General features: G+C 36.9%; 1 pseudogene across 1 annotated transcript; it reads left to right on the top strand.

Annotated features, from left to right (window-relative positions):
* The first annotated feature begins 4522 nt into the window (after positions 1-4522).
* LOC147565468 (cytochrome P450 86A1 pseudogene) lies at positions 4523-6536 on the top strand (annotated as a pseudogene). The gene has a single exon (XR_015230206.1). The product of XR_015230206.1 is annotated as a cytochrome P450 86A1 pseudogene (transcript).
* The last annotated feature ends 12839 nt before the right edge of the window (positions 6537-19375 follow it).

Raw genomic sequence — 19375 nt, 5'->3', positions numbered from 1 at the left:
TGTTTAGACACCTCCTCATTAGGAAATTGAGAAAATATCAATAGTTGCTATTTTCGACTATTTCCCTAAATCTTATTCTAATGGGTGTTTTAGGAAACCTTTGAGGAGGTGTATTCTCATTAGGGTTCTATATAAACACTTTTAGGGCAGAGAATAAGGTGTGGAATTTCTCTCTAAGAGCATCTCCAATGCAAAACTCAAAAAAATCTTCATTCATCATATGTGTCAAGTTCCAATTGAGATTCTCACTCCTACGTGGCGTTAATAGAGATCTTCAATTCTTTGTTGTCTCCAATGCAAAACTCTAAACTTATCTTATGTACTTATGTGGCATAGTTATTTTCGTAAATAAATAATTAGTTATTTTAGAAAATATAGAAGACTTGATTTCTATTGGCTGAAAATCAAATATTGATGAGTTGGACAATTAGAGATATCTCAAGAGGACACTCTAAAAATAGAGTGTCCTCTTGAGATATCTCTATTCCACTGTCGACACGTCATCTTAGAGATCCAAATAGAGTGTTGCATTGGAGATGCTTTTTAAGAAAAAACTTTAAAAATCCTACATAGCACTCGGAGTTTCTAAGATTGAGTGTTGCATTGGAGATGCTCTAAGCTTTCCTCAAAACCGCTGCCAAAGATCATCACTTTTGAAATATAAATCATAATTAGGGAAACACAATTCATTACCCATGAAGACAATCAATCCCTAAATCCAACTGTTAAAAACTATTGATGAATATCGAAATACTTTTTCAATAAGTTAAGATATGGAAAAAAACATTAATTTCAAAGGGCTTGAAACCCTTATATTACATATTTGTCCGGCAAGAAATGATTCAACCCAATTAGTTTCTCTATGAGAGGAAGAAGAAAAAGTAGATTCTCCATAAACAGAAGAAAAAGAAGAATCACGATGAGCGGAAGAAGCTCTAATCGCTTGAGCAATAAGAGAAGATGTAGAAGAAGAATCGCCATGAAAGTTGTAGGCCTAATCATGTAAAAATGAAGAAAGAGAAAGATTTAGACAGAAATAAGAGATAAAATAAGAGGTATTTTTTTATGAAGAAATAAGAGGTTACTATAGGAAAGAAAAATCCCTCTAAATGCAATCTAATTTTCAAGATTGCCATCGGGATACTTTTTCTAGGTTTTTTTGGTATACATTTATCATTTCTCACTCTCTTGCACTTAATGATATTCATTTGACTTGGAGAAGTTCCATCAACCTCAGACTTTAATCAGTTCAACAAAAAAAAACCTTAGACTTTAATCATCCAAACCTAACTCCAAATTATATGTCCTTTTAAAAGCAGTGTTGGTGCATAGTATGCCCCTCCCATTTGAACAAAACAATACACAACTATACTATAAAATGAATAGAAGTACCTATTTGTAACGGGTTAATCTTATTTGGGCCCCTTAATGATGAGCAACTCATTAAAATAGACCCCAAGAGATAACCAACTTCTAATGTAGCCTCTTACATTGATTTTCAATACCAGTTTTGCCCTTATAACTTTACTTAGTTTTTCTCACCAATTAATTGTTTTTCTCTCTCTACTTAACTTCTTCTCTCTATCATCTTGAACATTTTACTTTTACCTTCATCACCATTATTTTCAACATTATTTTTAACAATTTCCTTTACTTAAGAAATTCTTTTTGGCAAAAGACAAAAGTTAAGATTCCAGTCACCATTTTGAGAAACTGAATTAGATTTCAGTAATCATGGTTTAGAAGATTTTAGTTTTTTTAGGGGTATTTAGTGATATCCCCTCACCCTTAATGTCCAATTAGGGATACTCCTTTTTTTAATTAGATATTAGGGATACCCCGTTTTTTGGACTTAAAAGTACACAACAACCCTTATTCTTATTGTTTCTTTTTTTCTTTGATCTCTTATACCTCTTCGATGTTATGTTTATCAATTTATTTTCGTTTCTCATAGTTTTTTTTTTCTCTTAACCATTTCTTTTAATTTACCAACAACATTTATCGAAAATTTAAAATTGATAAATCACAATGTTGTGTGAATTTGGATATTGATGGGTATAATAAGTTATCACTTCGGAGTCAATTTACTTGAAATAGATTATGTGATGTATCATAATGTTTTCATTTCTGATTCCCCCTTATTCTTTTTATGTTTGTTGAATTTCAGTAACCATAAAACTAAGGCTAATTCTATTTGGGTTTAGTATGTTTGGGGTCAACATTTGAGTCATTATACTTGTAAATTTTGGATAATTGTGTTTGTTTTATAGAAATTATAGTTTTTTTTTATGAGATATATTAAAATAAAAAACCAACATTCTTACAACAAGAACTAATTAAGAGCATAAAGAAACAATGGTGCTACATTCCAAACATTTTTCTGACTATTATATCTATCCCATTTTGCGAGAGCGTCGGCTTTTGTGTTGTATTCCCTGGGAACATGTGTGAAGATGATGTTTGTGAACTGATTCTTGAGATCTAGCATGTGACGTCCAAGCCTCCAGGCAGTTAATGATATTGTCCCCCCGTTTTGCACCACACACGGGTATAGGGTTTTGTTCTTGGCGAAGACTCCACGAGTCCGCCCAAAAGGCCTCGCCACTTACCAAGCTTGAGCGTACACTTGTAGCCCAGGCTCCGAACACTCTCGTGAGCGATGTGGGACTATCACATAGCACCTCCAAGATGATTTGTTTGGATTGCCAAGTATACCGCCACTCTGGCCATTGATGAAATTGATTAAATTGAGATTGTCGCTTTCGATATGAACATGATTGATTTGAAGTTGGATTGCCCATCTGATGTTGTAGTGTAACGCTAAACTTTCACATTCTTCTGCATTTTTTCCTCTGACTGTGTCTGCTACCGCTGTGATAAAGTTTGACTCATCATTATGAATGATACATCCTATTCTAGCTGGTTCTGTGAGTTGCGTAAAAGAGGCATTATACGTTTATCTTGAGGAATGGTGTCGATAGAGGTCTCCATTGTTGTTGCCGTGGTTTTTTCTTGCCTTTGTTTGTTAGTGTGGTCTCAGTTTTGAGTGGTTTGGTAGACGTATTTTTGATCCGTTCAATCATCTGAATAGGATTTTGTTGAGGAGAGTCGAAACAATTCTTGCACCTAGCTTTCCAAATAAACCATAGAATTTTAGCATGTTAAATAGTAATGTCCTCATCCAATAGTTTCCATTGTTGTATCCATTGTCTAACTGTGGTTAATTGTTCAGATCTTACTTAAAAATGAAACCATATTGCTCTCGCATAGTTACAATGTAACATAACATAGTCTAAAGTTTCATTTTCAACGCAGTTTATACAAGTGTAAAGCTTACCAATATACCTACCAATTTTGTCTAGAATTAGTAGACTATTCGAACAACATTTCTAGAGAAATAGTTTGATGCGAGGTATCATGTTCATATTCCAAATAAAAAACCAATCTGTGTCGTCGTGCATTGGTCCATTGCTACCAGTTATCAAATAATTATACATTGATTTAATAGAGAAGTTTCCTGACTTGGTGGGTGTCCATTTTGTTGCACCCTCTTTATCAGCCTGCAGATTAATACTTAAAATAGAGCTGCAAGTGTCAGTATCAAAGCAATTATTAATCAAATTAGTATTCCAATTGTTATTTATTATGAGTTGGGCAACCCATTGGAGATTAGAGTTACTCTGGTTAGTGATAGGTGGGGGGTGATTAGGAATCCAGAAGTCGTGTCAAATGGTGATTTGGGTGTCTTAGTTGATATTCCAAAAAGACTAAGCCATCTACCTGATTGAACTGTTTGCTGATAGCTTTTCATGACCAAGAATGATTTGCCTTAGGGGGAGAGGGTTTGGGTGACTTAGGGAAATATTTGGCTTTGACAACTTGGACCCAAATGGAGTGGGGATTATTGAAAAGACGCCAATTGAGTTTGTTGAGCTTGATTATCGAGGAGAGGAAGCCGAAACCCTAGTCCACTGAGTTTGCGAGGCTTGTAAATGGCTGCCCAGTTTATGGTATGAAAGATTTTGGATTTTCCCCACCAGAAATTATAGTTGCAGATGACAATATCAAGGGAGAGGTGGTCATCCACTTTTGTATGAACCTACTTAATTACACCCGTTGGTCGGGTAGATGGGGATACAAGTTCTCACAAAAATTAGATCTCCAAAGTCCTTTTATTTGGCTAGCGAAATTCAATTCAATCTCTCCAAAATGGTGAAGAGACTAATGTGTAACTCTTAAATTATTTGGAAAGAAATGTCGAAGTGTTAGAGACGATGACGAAGATGAAAGTAAAAATTGTTAAGACTGGTGGATAGAAAAATGAGTTGATTTGAGAGAAAAAGAAATTAATTGGCCAGAGAATCTAGGTAAAGATAGAAAGGCAAACCTGGTATTGAATATAAATAGTAAATATTGTTGACCGAAAGTGAATGGAAAAGCAATTTAGGAGGTCATAATAGAAATTGGCCATCTTTTGGGGGGCCTATTAGTGAATTTAATTAGTCATCTTGTGAGTCAATGAAATTAAACACAACCATTCATTTCATTTGCTTATCCTATCAGTCCCCATGGAAAGTTAGTTGAGAGATCTTCCTCAAGAAGTTAATAAGGTGGTTCAATAATTGTTTTCATTTTCATCCATTAATTTCTACTTATATACTATATATCATTGGGATTGATGGGAATTCAACCACTAAGCTTCTCCAAAATGCAAACTCTACCCATTTTAATATCCATTGCAGCTGCAACTTTCTATCTCTATCTAATTTGGTTTTATCGCCTAATCAAAAATCTAAAGGGTCCACAGGTATGGCCTATCATTGGATGTCTACCCAATTTCACTGTCAATTGGTTTCGTATGCACGATTGGATTGCCGGAAACCTATCCACAACCGGTGCGGCCACCACTTTCCAAACATGTACTATAACTCTACCTTTTGTTGCTCGAACCCATGGCTTATTTACCGTCACTTGTAACCCAAGAAACATCGAACACATATTACAAACTCGGTTTGATAATTACCCGAAAGGTCCTATATTTCAAGCAGCTTTTCATGATCTATTGGGTCAAGGTATATTTAATAGTGATGGTGACACGTGGTTAATCCAACGGAAGACAAGTGCTACAGAGTTCACAACTCGGAGTCTTCGTCAATCTATGGCTCGATGGGTGAATCGAAGTATTAAACTACGCTTATGGTGTATCTTAGAAAAAGCTCAAGATGAGAACTACGCAGTAGATTTACAAGATTTATTTCTTCGTCTAACGTTTGATAATATTTGTGGGCTTACTTTCGGTAAAGACCCTGAAACACTCTCGCCGGATTTACCCGATAACCCATTTTCTAATGCTTTTAATTTAGCAACTGAAATTACTTTTAAACGGTTAGTATATCCTGCTTTTTTGTGGCGGGTTAAAAAGGCTATTGGAATTGGAAATGAAATAAAGTTAAAAAAGAGTCTGGAAGTTATTGAAAATTACATAACGGATGCCATTACAGAAAGAATGGAAAGACAGTCGGATGATTTGTTATCACGATTCATGAGAAAAAAAGACGTTGACGGTGACAGGGTCACAAATCAAACCCCAATCTCAATTCTCCGTCAAATTGCACTCAACTTTATGCTAGCCGGGCGTGACACTTCATCAGTTGCGTTGAGTTGGTTCTTTCGGTTAGTCATGACTCACCCCCCAGTTGAAGATAAGATTATACATGAATTATCAACTGTTCTAAACGAGACACGTGGAAATGACACAAGGAAATGGGTGGAAGATCCGTTGGAATTTGAGGAAGCCGATAAATTGGTTTATCTGAAAGCATGTTTAGCAGAAACGTTACGTTTATATCCTTCTGTACCAGAGGACTTTAAATCTGTCGTGTCAGATGATATTTTACCAGATGGAACATTTGTTACCGCTGGTTCAACGGTTATATACTCTATTTACTCAATGGGAAGAATGAAAACTATATGGGGAGAAGATTGTATGGAGTTTAAACCCGAAAGGTGGTTATCAACCGATGATAAACTGTTTCAAACCCCAAAAGATGGCTACAAATTTATAGCTTTTAATGCCGGACCAAGGACTTGTTTGGGTAAAGACTTGGCTTACCTACAAATGAAGTCAGTTGCTGCTGCTATACTGTTACGTTACAAGCTATTGTTGGTTCCCGGTCACCGTATCGAGCAAAAAATGTCATTAACGCTCTTCATGAAGAATGGCATACAAGTGTATGTACGTCCTCGGCCCCTCGATGGCGTCTCTTCTAAACAGATCCCCAAAATTTCTGGCCTACAATCGATATAAATGTGAAAAGTTATAACTAAATATGAACCAAAATGGTCATAAATGGGTTATATGAGAGAGTTAACTTTCTCTCTTAAATGAATTTCACTCTCTCTAAGTAATTTTGCTTATAGTAAAAGTAATTTTGCTTCAAAAAAATAAAAAATTATTAAAAATAAATTTGGCAAATATGTTGCTAAGTAAAAAATTGAAAAGAATAGTTTGGTAATGCAATTTACTTTCTATTTTATTTTTCTTTTGTTCATTGAGTACTTAATTTTAACTGAATTTATATATAATTTCCACGATTACTTGTGTAAGAAGCGTGGTGGTGATGTTGGTGGCAGTGGTAGTGATGCCATGAAGGTATAGTTATGGGGGTGTGGTGGTGCTGGATTTATGACGATGGCAATGGAGGTATGGGATTGTGGAAGCTAGGGTTTCGGCTGAAGAAGAGAAGGGATAAGATTAGGGCAAACAGGTTAAGAATAGGGTTTTATATGGTCAACCAAAACCCTTTTCTAGTCTTCCCAGTTAAGTCAACATTATGGACCAAGACCAAGCTCCAGACCAAGTCAACAGGATTAGATTGACTTCCATTGTGTCTAAAGGCACCTGTGTGAAATCAAGAAAGTTAGTTAGACTTGTTATTTTCTGTTATTCTGTTTTAGTTTTTCTGTTATAACTAAACTACAACTCTCTTATCACTTCTCCTATATAAGGAAACTTGTAAACCAAAAGAATTATTGAAATTAAACAATCATTCCAAATCTCGCAAAATCAAAACAAGACATGATCAAAATTCAGATAAAATGGGTCATTACTAAAGATAACAAGGATCAAAATTAGATAACAAAGATCAATATCAAGTTTCAAGATCAAAAGTGATAAGTGATAAAGAATCACTTACTGTTGTTTCAGACTTCTCTCCAGCTCCTCCTGGTTCTTTACTCATCTATTCAATTCACTAATCATGGCAGCCTCAAATCAAGGTAATCTTCCACCAATCTCTTCTGTTACTAACTTTATAACAGAGAAACTAGATGATAGCAATTATCTAATGTGGAAAGACCAAGTTGAAACTATGCTTGGAACCTATGATCTATTAGGGTTTGTTAATGGTACTATAGAAGAACCTCCTCAACTTAGATATATCAATGGTATAGAACAAGTAAACTCTGATTTCCAAGTATGGAGATCAAAAGAGAGTTTTGTTAGGTCATATCTTAAGAGTACTCTCTCAAAGTCTGTTTACTATGATACATATGGGCTAAAAACAGCAAAGGAAATATGGGAATACCTTGATCTTACCAACAATGAAGGTCTAGAATCAAAAAAAGACCAACTTAGAAGAAAATTACAAACAATCAAGAAAGGAAGTGCATCTATTGCTGAATATCTCAGAGAATTAAAGCTAATTGTTGATTCTTTAACTTCAGTAAATGATAAAATCAGTGAATCTGAGCTTGTCAGACTAGCTATTCATGGCTTAAACTCTGACTATGATCAATTTGTCATTGCTATAAGAGCAACCAATGAACAATTGACTTTAACTCATCTAAAATCAAGACTAATCCAACATGAACAGTGGTTATTACAAAAAGAAACTGATCAGGAGGCATATTATGTTAGGAGACAGTATTCAAAGCCACATCAAAGACAACCTAGTAAACCCTCTCCATCCTATTATAAAAATCAAGCTTATGCAAAGAGAGATGGGCCTCCTACAAAGGGTCAATCTTCAGTAAATAATCAACTAAAAGGTCAAAAGGCTGAGGACTTTGATTTCTCTTCAGTCCCATGTGGTTTGTGTAAGAGATGGGGACATACTCCTGGTGTTTGTTATTTTAGATACAAACCAAATAGAAATTACCCAACTTATCATATTGAATCTCAATGTCCTCAAGATGATGTTGAAGAAGTTCATCATGAAGAAGATACCACAAACATGAAATCATATTCTTATATAGAAGAAGGCATGCTAGAATGCAATAATGCTGTGTTATTACCATATGAAAACAGTGATGAATATGATGAATTTCATGAGTGTCATACTGCTGTAGTGATTACTGATTTAGAAGATGAAGTCTATTATGATTGCAACCTAGAACAGGAACAGTGTTTTGTCACTACAGACTCTACTTCTATATCAAAAAAGGATAGTTCTTGGCTGGCTGATACAGGAGCTAGTAGCCATATGACTCATAGTGAAGACAATCTTACACTAATTCAACCTATAATGGTTCTGATGCTGTTATGGTAGGCATTGGCAAGTTTTTACCCATTTCTAGCACAGGTACATCAACACTTTCAACTTCAACCCATAATTTTGAGTTAAGTAAAGTTCTATGTGTACCTAATCTTAAAAGGAACTTGCTATCAATTTCAAAATTCACAAAAGATAATGCATGCTCAGTAGAATTTCTACCATGGGGTTATAATATAAAGGATATTCATTCAAAACAAATCCTAGCAGAAGGGCCTGTCAAAAACAATTTGTATCCTATAGAGGTGCATAATGCTATGTTAAATCATAGACATAAGGTTGCTTATCTATCTCAGACATCTTCAAACTATGATATTTAGCATGCAAGATTGGGACATTCTAATAGTGCAGTTATCAAACAACTTCATGAGGAACATAAAATTACTTTAAGTACTAAGATTGACAAAACCTTTTGTAAGTCTTGTGAGTTAGGTAAAAGCAAGTGTCTACCTTTTGAATCTTCTTCCTCTACTACCAATACTCCTCTATATTTGATTCATTGTGACATTTGGGGACCAGGCCCTGTCACCACTCCTAATGGTGCAAGATACTATATACTGTTTCTAGATGATTTCAGCAGGTATAGCTGGATCTATGCAATGAAACTAAGGTCTGACAGTATGAAGTGTTTCAGTCATTTCAAAGCAACTAATGAAAATCTTCTCAAGGAAAAGATTGTCTATTTTCAGTCAGATGGTGCACCAGAACTCAAAAAGGGAGAATTTAGGGAATTCTTAGACAAAAGTGGTATTCTTTTCAGATATTCCTGCCCATATACCCCTCAACAGAATGGGAAAGCTGAAAGAAAGCATAGGCACATTACAGAACTTGGTAATACACTATCTTTTCAATGTTCTTTACCAAAACATCTATGGTTTGATGCTTTTAGTACTGCAGTCTATATAATCAATAGAATACCCACCAAAACTTTACAAGGCAACACTCCATATGATACACTCTTTCATCATTCTCCTGATTATTCAATCCTCAAAGTATTTGGATGTGCTTGTTACCCACACCTTGGAGAACTCAGAAAAGATAAACTCAGCCCCAAGAGTGTACAATGTGTTTTCTTGGGCTATAGTAATGAACACAAGGGATATAGGTGCTATGATCCCTTAACAAAGAGGCTTTATATGTCTAGACATGTCACATTTGAGGAAGACAACTTTCCTTATGTCAACCTTATTGCTAGACAGTCTAGTGGTGATCAGAAAAGACAGCCACATATCTCATTACTCCTACCTCCTATTAATCATGTTCTAGACAGTCCAACTGAATTAGGGACACCTAGTATGAATACTAGTACACCAACTAATTAAGTATCAAGGCTTTTGGCTGGTGATGAGGGCATTGCTAATGTTTCCACTAGTACACCAGCAACATCACTAGGAACATTTCATCCTCCACCATCTAGAACAATCACAACAAGAGGTAGAAATGGGATTATCAAAAGGAAAGATCTACCCAATGATTTTGTAGCTCATTATTCATCACCTCACACATTAAATGTTGCTTATTTATCTATATTACAACTACCAACTGAGCCAACATCTTATAAGGAGGCAGCTAAGCATACTGCTTGGGTTCAGGCCATGAATGAGGAGTACCAAGCTTTACTTGACAATCAAACATGGTCTTTGCTACCTTATCATAGCAACATGAATGTACTTGGGTGCAAGTGGGTCTTTAAGTTGAAACAAAAGAGTGATGGTACAATTGAAAGGTATAAAGCAAGACTTGTAGCAAAAGGTTTTCATCAATAAGAGGGTGTTGATTATGATGAGACTTTCAGTCCAGTTGTGAAGGCAAATACTAAAAGATTGGTACTCACTATAGCAATCTTAAAAGCATGGCATATCAAACAACTTGATGTATCAAATGTTTTTTTACATGGGGTTTTAGAAGAAGATGTGTATATGATTCAGCCACCAGGGTTTATCAAACCAGGAACAGACAACCTTGTTTGCCATTTACACAAAGCTCTATATGGTCTTAAACATGTACCTAGGGCCTGGTTCAACAAATTTACAACATTTCTATTGTTATGTGGATTTCAAAAGAGCAAATCAGACCACTCAATGTTTGTCTTTCATCATCCATCAACTATGATTCTTCTTTTATATGTGGATGATATAATTCTGATAGGGAATTCAATGTCTCAAATTTCATCCCTTATCAAGGACTTAAGCAGTAGTTTTAAGATGAAAGACTTGGGTCCTTTATCATATTTCTTAGGCATTGAAGTCATCACTGATCTTCATCAGAGGCAACTATTTCTTACACAGAACAAGTACACATTGCAGATAATACAAAAAGCAAAGATTTTGGATTCTAAACCATCTAAATTACCAGTATCTAGTGGTAAAAGGGTTTCAATCACAGATGGAGAAGAACTTTTAAATCCCACTGAGTATAGGAGTCTAGTTGGGGCACTACAGTACCTAACACTCACTCGACCAGATATATCATTTGCAGTTAATTATGCAGCCCAATTCATGCATAAACCAACAACAGTACACTTGGTTGTTGTTAAAAAGATTCTAAGGTATCTCAAGGGCTCAATGGGGTCAGGAATAACCCTCTCTGCAGGTGAGTTAACTAGGTTTACTGCCTACTCCGACTCAGATTGGGTTGGTTGCCCTGACTCAAGGAAATCAACAGGGGGCTATTGTATATTTCTTGGTTCAAATCTAATCTCATGGAGTTCGAAGAAACAAGCCACAGTAGCCAAGTCATCAACAGAAGCAGAATGTAAATCACTTTCAAATACTGCTACAGAGTTAGTTTGGTTATCTTACCTCATGGAAGAGCTTCGATTACCTCGAACTCGTCCCTTTCATCTCTTCTGTGACAATATCTCTGCCAAATACCTTGCTTCGAACCCTATTTTTCATGTGAGGACCAAGCATATTGAAGTAGACTTCCATTATGTAAGAGATCTGGTTTCAAATGGTTCGGTTATGGTGAATCATGTCTCAACTACAGAACAAATCGCTGATATATTCACCAAAGGGTTACCAGAAGACTTGTTTAGGAAGTTTCGAGACAAACTGATGGTGTTTCATTCCTCATCACCATCGGTTTGAGGGGGGCTGTGGAAGCTAGGGTTTCGGCTGAAGAAGAGAAGGGATAAGATTAGGGCAAACAGGTTAAGAATAGGGTTTTATATGGTCAACCAAAACCCTTTTTTAGTCTTCCCAGTCAAGTCAACATTATGGACCAAGACCAAGCTCCATACCAAGTGAACAGGATTAGACTGACTTCCATTGTGTCTAAAGGCACCTGTGTGAAATCAAGAAAGTTAGTTAGACTTGTTGTTTTCTGTTATTCTGTTTTAGTTTTTCTGTTATAACTAAACTACAACTCTCTTATCACTTCTCCTATATAAGGAAACTTGTAAACCAAAAGATTTATTGAAAATAAAATCGAGTTAGAGAGTTTCTTACAGGGATAGTGGTGGTGGAGGTATGATGGTGGTGGTGGAGTTATGGTGGTTTTGGAAGTACGATGGTGTTGATGGTGGAAATACGGTGGTGATGGTGGTTGTGGTATAGTGGTGGATAAGGTATGGTGGTGGTAGTGTTGGAGATTTGGTGATGGTGGTGTTGGAGGTGATGGAGGTATGATGGTGGTGGTGCAGGTGTATGAAGGTGGTGGTAGTGATGGAAGTACGGTGGTGGTGGAGGTGTATGGTGGTGGTGGTGGTGGTGTTTGTTATAGGTGCTCAGCAGAATGCTATATCTGCCTGCCAGGCTTTCACCAGACAAAAGGTGAAGTCACATTAAAGTTTGTTAGAGAAAATATGCGTATTTTCTTGTTTTGAATTGTGAAAGGGTTAGTTTTGTAGTATATTTCTGCTTGTTTACAACCATATACATTACAGTGATGATATTGTTCTTCGAAATAGAGAGTGATATATACCAGGCCTAAGAAGTCTCCTCAATATTGAAGTTAAATTTATGCTTTTCGCCTTTGAATTTTAACCTGTATGCATGTATCTAAAACTTGTTCATCTGTTATCTGTCTACGAAACATAGTAATACATTGAGTCAAGTTATTTTGTTTGGTAAAGAGAGGATAAGTGAAGCGATGGATCCTCGGTTGGAGGACACGTTCGACAAGGATCAAATTGATAGGGTGCTTAAGTTGGGTTCAGGTTGTTGTCATCCGTACCCAACCCAAAGACCTTTTGATAAGAACCTTCAGGTTTTATTCAAGGCCAGTCAAAAGATAAACATAATACTAATATAAAACTTTATTAATAACTTCAAGATTTATATATCTCTAACTACTATGAACTCGACCACATATATAGGCTACAACCAGACAATTTAAACTCTAACTAGGACTCCTAATTAGACTTCAGTTATGACTCAATATCAAGAAATATAGAAATATAGAAACTCTTAAATTACTTAGAAACTCTAAAATATAGAAACTCTTAATATTAAATAACTATAGAATATCTTCCAAAATATAGAAACTCATAATTTTAAATATAGAGAATATCTTTCTCTATCATTCCTCCTCCCTTGACATCATCCTTGCCCTCAAGGATGTTCTCGACCATAGTTAACACTGGGTCTCCCTCATCTTCCACAACTGGTATTTCTAAAAGAATATGAATAGGTTTTGTGTGAGGAAAACCATTAACCTCCCTTGTATATTTATATTGTTAATAGTTTACATAAATATGTAATTTGACATAGATAGCTATACATAGGAGAGGAAAGAAAATACATAAGAGAGGAAAGAAAATACATAAGGTAGGAAATAGTATATACAAATATATTGGAAGAATCAAGTCCAATCTCATCCAAAATTTTTAGTCAATTATTTCCCGAATCTGATTATTATTATCATTATTACCCTCCCGCAAATTGAGCTTTGAGGAGACGCGAAGGTTCAATTTGGGACAAAGCTCCAAGAACCGGAAGTGAGATAAGATTTTTGCCAAAATATCAGCGACCTGATCATGAGATGGGACAAACTGAATCTTCACTGATTTGGCTGCCACCTTTTCCCGAACAAAGTGGTAGTCCAAAGCAATGTGCTTAGAACGACCATGAAACACTGGGTTGGCAGTCATGAGGATGACACTTATATTGTCACAATATATACTAATAGGAGTAGATAGCCGAATACCCAATTCCTGAACAATATAACCAATCCAAGTTAAGTCAACAGTAGTGGAGGCAAGAGCCCGATATTCAGCTTCGGTGCTGGAACGAGAAACCGTAGGCTGCTTACGAGCACTCTAGGTGAGAAGATTCCGACAAGAAAAATGGAGAACCCAAATGTAGAACGACGTGTATCCGGATAACCTGCTCAATCAGCTTCTGAGTAAGCATGAAGAAAATTAGAGGCAGAGTCCGCAAACAACTGTAAACCCATGTGAATTGTCCCCTTAACATAACGCAATATGCGTTAAACAGCTTGAAAGTGGTCAACTGTGGGAGCGTGCATAAACTGACACACCACATTGACAGCATAGGCTAAATCTGGACGGGTCAACGTAAGATACTGAAGAGAACCCACCACCTTACGATATTGAGTTGGATCTGAAAAAGCCACCCTGTCTTGACAGCTGAATGCCTGTAGTCATAGGTGAAGAAGCTGGTTTGACGCCCTCTAAATTCAAAATTTTAAGGATGTCTAAGGCGTATTTAGATTGAGTAAGTAAAATACCATACTTATTCGAGGTTGCTTCAATACCCATAAAATAATATAGAGAACCCATATTCTTCATATCGAACTCAGAAGATAGTTGAGAAATAATAGTATCAACAGTGGAGGAATCAGCTCCCGTGAGGATAATATCATCAACATAAAGCAACAAATAAATCACACCCACTGGAGTCGTACGAATAAAAAGAGAGGTATCAGACTTACTAACAGGAAAACCAATATGGAGTAGGTAAGAGCTGAATCTGTCATACCATGCCCGAGGAGCCTGCTTTAAACCATAGAGAGCCTAGTGAAGACGACAAACATACGATGGATGGGAAGTATCAACATAGCCAGGAGGTTGGGCCATGTAAACCTCCTCAGCTAGATCCCCATGAAGAAAGGTATTCTTCACATCTAACTGAAGAATGGACCATCCACGAGAAACTGCGATAGATAAATAATCCGAATAGTTGTAGGTTTGACCACAGGGCTGAAAGTTTCATCAAAATCAAGTCCAGGTTTTTGGGTAAAACCTTGGGCAACCAAACGGGCTTTATACCTGTCAATAATGCCGTCAGGTTTGATCTTGGTGCGAAAAACCCATTTAGAACCAATGATGTTCACAGAGGGGTCAGGGGGCACCAAAGACCAAGTACGTTGTTTCATAAGAGCTTCAATTTCTTTTTCCATAGCACGTTGCCAATGTATTGATTTACAAGCCATACGATATTCCCGCGGTTCCGTGATAGCAGACAAGGGAGCATAAAAGCTGGAACCAAAAGAACCAAAAGTATTAGAATCACGGGGAGAAATAGGATACCGAGAATATACCTGAGAGGGAGTCGTGTCAACTAGTAGAGCATCACACACGATTGAGTCCATCAACCTGTAACCTTGAGAACCACACTTCGAGCTGAATCTAATGAAACCGTCGGAGCAACCCCTCCCGTAATTGAATCCGTCAGAGAATGCATGGGAACTGGAGTAATACCTGCCAAAGAACGAGAACCCGATACTAGAGGCGTGGTAGGAGTAGATTCCGGTGGTGTAGTAGAATGAACTACGGAGGGGCCCTCAGTCGAGACTGAAGGCACCTCCCCCGTTAGTGCAGGAATAGGGGTCACTAATGAACTGACAGGGGTATCATATATCTAGACGAATTGTGGTAATATAAGGTGCCTTTGAGGTAGAATCATCCACCGAAATGGGAATGGGATTGGCTTCAGTGCTAGGGGTAGTGGCGGAAGACGAGACATACATTAAAGGACAAGTATCAAGAAATTCACTAGATCATCAAATGAAGACACAAAATCAAACGTTTTAAACGGGTAAATAGCTTCATCAAAGATAACATGGCGAGAGATAAATGCCTTCTTGGTGTTAGGATCTAAGCATTTGAAACCCTTATGAAATTGACTGTAACCGATAAACACACATGGGAAGCTCCGAGGTGAAAGTTTGTTAGAAGCATAAAGTTGTAAATAAGGGAAACAAAGACATCCAAATGAACGCAACATGGAATAGGAAGGTGGCGTACCGTATAAAGTGGAGAAGGGAGAAGCATCCTGGAGCACTGTCGTAGGCATTCGATTAATGAGAAAATTTGTTGTTTGAAAAGCTTCAACCCAATAAATAGCAAGTAACCCACTACGAAATAAAAGACTCAGTCCAGTTTCAGTTACATGACGATATTTACACTCTACACGAGCATTTTGAGCAGGTGTATACGTACATGAAGCACGTCTGTCAATGCCATTTGCACTTAGAAAATTTAAAAATTGAGTATTTTGAAATTCACTTCCTCCATCTAGTTGAAGAGTCTTAATTTTAGAGTCCACTTGATTTTCGACAAGAGATTTAAATTTTACAAAGACTTGAAAAAATTCAGATTTAACACAAAGTGGATAAAACCAAGAAAATCGACTGTAATCATCAACAAAAAGCACATAATATTTAAAACCATTGGAATCAGGAACAGGAGAAGGACCCCATAAATAAATGTGCACAAGAGAAAGTGGAGAAGAAGCTCGTTTATTATTCAAAGTAAATGAAAGTCTATGACTTTTACTCATATTACAAGAAATACAAGTAGAAGACATAGAATTTTTGGAAACAGACTGAATTAAATTATCCTTGATTAAAATATCTAATACCCTAAAAGACACCTGACCAAGTCGACTATGCCATATAGCAAGTGGTGCTTTGACTGAGACTGAAGTAGAACTAAAAAATGAGGAATGAGCTTCATCCAAGACAAACAAATTTTCTCGCCTACTGCCGGTGCCCAGAATCCTTCCTTTCTCCTGAAAAATAACAAAGCCATGTTTTGAAAATAGAACAGAATAATGAAGATCATCAACAAGTTTGCCTATAGATAATAAATTCTTAGTAAGAGAGGGAACATGAAGTGAGTCAGGTAAGGTGAGGACACCATGAGGAGTGGGAAGAGAAAGGGAACCTTTATGTCGAATGGTGAGAGGCGAACCATCACCAATGTAGACTTTATTTGAACCAGAATATGGAGTTAAGTGAGAAAAGTTACCGGAACCTGACGTCATATGATTTGAGGCACCACTATCGGCATACCAAGACGGATTTGACGGATTGGTGATGACGAGAGACTGAAGAGCATCAGCGGCGGCTTCAATAGATTCAGCATCGGCAACATGGGCTTCTCGGCGAGGTGATAAAGATATAATCATGAGGAGGACGACGAGATAAGTCACGGGTCCCGACGAGGAGAGGGTTCTCGGTGCAGTGGTCGTGGTGAATATTGATCACGACGACGAGGAGAGTCTCTTTGTTGACGTCGCGGTGGTCCACCAGTAAGCAAGAAACAAAGGTCAACAAAATGGCCAGGCTTCTTACACCACTAACAGACAAACGTCGGTGTGGACCGAGAGGGTCGTCTATCATGGCCGGGAGACCGAGAAGACCGATCATAACGAGAAAAACGTTGTGGAGGCCGATATTGGCGATGACCTGAATTACGGGTGGAAACATAAGCACCTTCGGTAATAGGAGGAACAACCCAAAAGGATTTTATAACACCCTCTTGAGCCTGAAGCATAGGTAAAATATCTTTACAAGTTGTAAAAGGTGGTTTAGAGAGAATGGATCCGGCTAAAGTTTCATAATCCGTCAAGAACTAGTATACTTTCTCAGCTTCAGAAATATGATGACCAATGGTGGCTAAGGTTTCACATAAAACCCTGTAATTACGAGCATAATCCGCTATAGATGCATTACCTCTTTTAATATATTGAATTTGTTCCTTGAGCTGAAGAGAGCGAGTGATGCATGGACTAGCATAAGTTTGATTGAGCTAAGCCCAAACATCAGCCGCTCGGGTTAAGCCTATAATATCAGTCATTGCCTCTTTGGAGAGAGAACTATAGATGATCGAAAAAACAAGGCGATCTTAGTTAACCAAGATTCATAAAGAGGATTAACAGTTAACGAACTTGTAGGGGAAGCAAGTGTGGGTTCCGGTGGAGGGACAGTATTATCAAGATGATGAACCAGACGTTGACTTTCCAATAAAGATAAAACCTGAGAACGCCATAGCAAAAAAAATGTCCGAATCAAGTTTTAAGTTGATCATAGAGCTAAGATGCGGATAAGATATCATAGTTGGTGCCGAGGGAGATAAAATAGCACTTGAAATAGATGAACCGGGTGAAGATTCCATAGCAAACAAACTTAATAATAAAACCTTTTGAAGATTTTAACCTCGATATGAAATCCAGAAAAAATAGTTCTAGAAAAGTAGAAGACCTCGGTAAAGATGAACCGGACAATAGAATAATGATCTCTGTTGGAGACAACAGGAAAAAAATTACAAGGATCGAACTCGTTAGAGAACGACTTCGATACCATAAAAGAATATGAATAGGTTTTGTGTGAGGAAAACCATTAACCTCCCTTGTATGTTTATATTGTTAATAGTTTACATAAATATGTAATTGACATAGATAGCTATACATAAGAGAGGAAAGAAAATACATAAGTTAGAAAATAGTATATACAATATATTGGAAAGAATCAAGTCCAATCTCATCCAAAATCTTTAGTCAATTATTTCCTGAATCTGATTATTATTACCGTTATTAATTTCATCATCAATCGCAATATTAAGGATAAATGCCTTCTTCAAAGCAGAAACATGAAAAACAAGATGAATTTTAATTCCCTCTGGCAACTCCAAACGATACGCTACTGGACTGATTCTTTCCAGTATTTTATATGGACCATAATACCTTGGAGATAACTTTTGAGACACCCTTCTTACTGTAGAACTTCCCTTCTCAGGGCAGCTACTCTTATTAGATGCTACTTGTTTGGAGTATCCTCCATATATGATCAGTTTTGTCTACTTCAGTGGATTGATGTTCATCGAATAGTTTGTTCGAGGAGAAGGTCTAGGAACATTTTCTTCAATGTGAATTTCCTTCTTTTTGTATATTCATCAGGATGGCATCGATGTCGTCTTCCTGTGAGATTTTTTTTTGTTCTCTCTACGAGCTTTCTTCTCCTCTGCTTTGGTTGTTTTTGTCTATGTCTACTCCATACCTTTCCCGGGCTCCTTAACCATGTTTGAAAGACGTTCAACATCTTCTTGATATTAATAATAGGACCTTGTTTGTTGTAATTTTGCTAGTGCATCCCCTGCATCTTCATACATCGTTCTGCCGAAGCGACCTACAACCGCTTCAACAAACTCTTCCCATGAACGAAAACAGTTACCTCTTTTAGCCCAACGACACCATTTCAATGCTTTTCCATCCAAGTAACTGATTGCAAACTGAATCTTTTGGTCTTGTGCAGTCTCATAGAACTCAAAATATTGTTCAGCTTGAAAAATCCATCCTTCCACATTTGATCCGTTAAATCGTGTAAAATATAACCTTTCACCTTTAAAATGATCACCTCTTTGAGACACAGTCTCTCTATTTTCGACCAATCTTCTCAATCAATAATGATTGATTTACCTTTATCTCAGTCATCTTCTCCACTAATTCACCTAATTGCTTCTCAATTCTTTCTTTTTTCTTTTCGAGTTGGTACCATAAACAAGGTGCTCTAACGAAGATAAAAGTAATGCGAAAGCGAATGATAGGAGCGTCTGCTCTGGATACCAATTGATAAGA

The sequence above is a fragment of the Eschscholzia californica genome, unplaced genomic scaffold, assembly GCF_041429995.1.
Source record: "Eschscholzia californica isolate CP2 unplaced genomic scaffold, dmEscCali1.0.p SCAF_1, whole genome shotgun sequence".
Lineage (NCBI taxonomy): Eukaryota > Viridiplantae > Streptophyta > Magnoliopsida > Ranunculales > Papaveraceae > Eschscholzia > Eschscholzia californica.
This window is presented reverse-complemented; position numbering and strand designations above follow the sequence as displayed.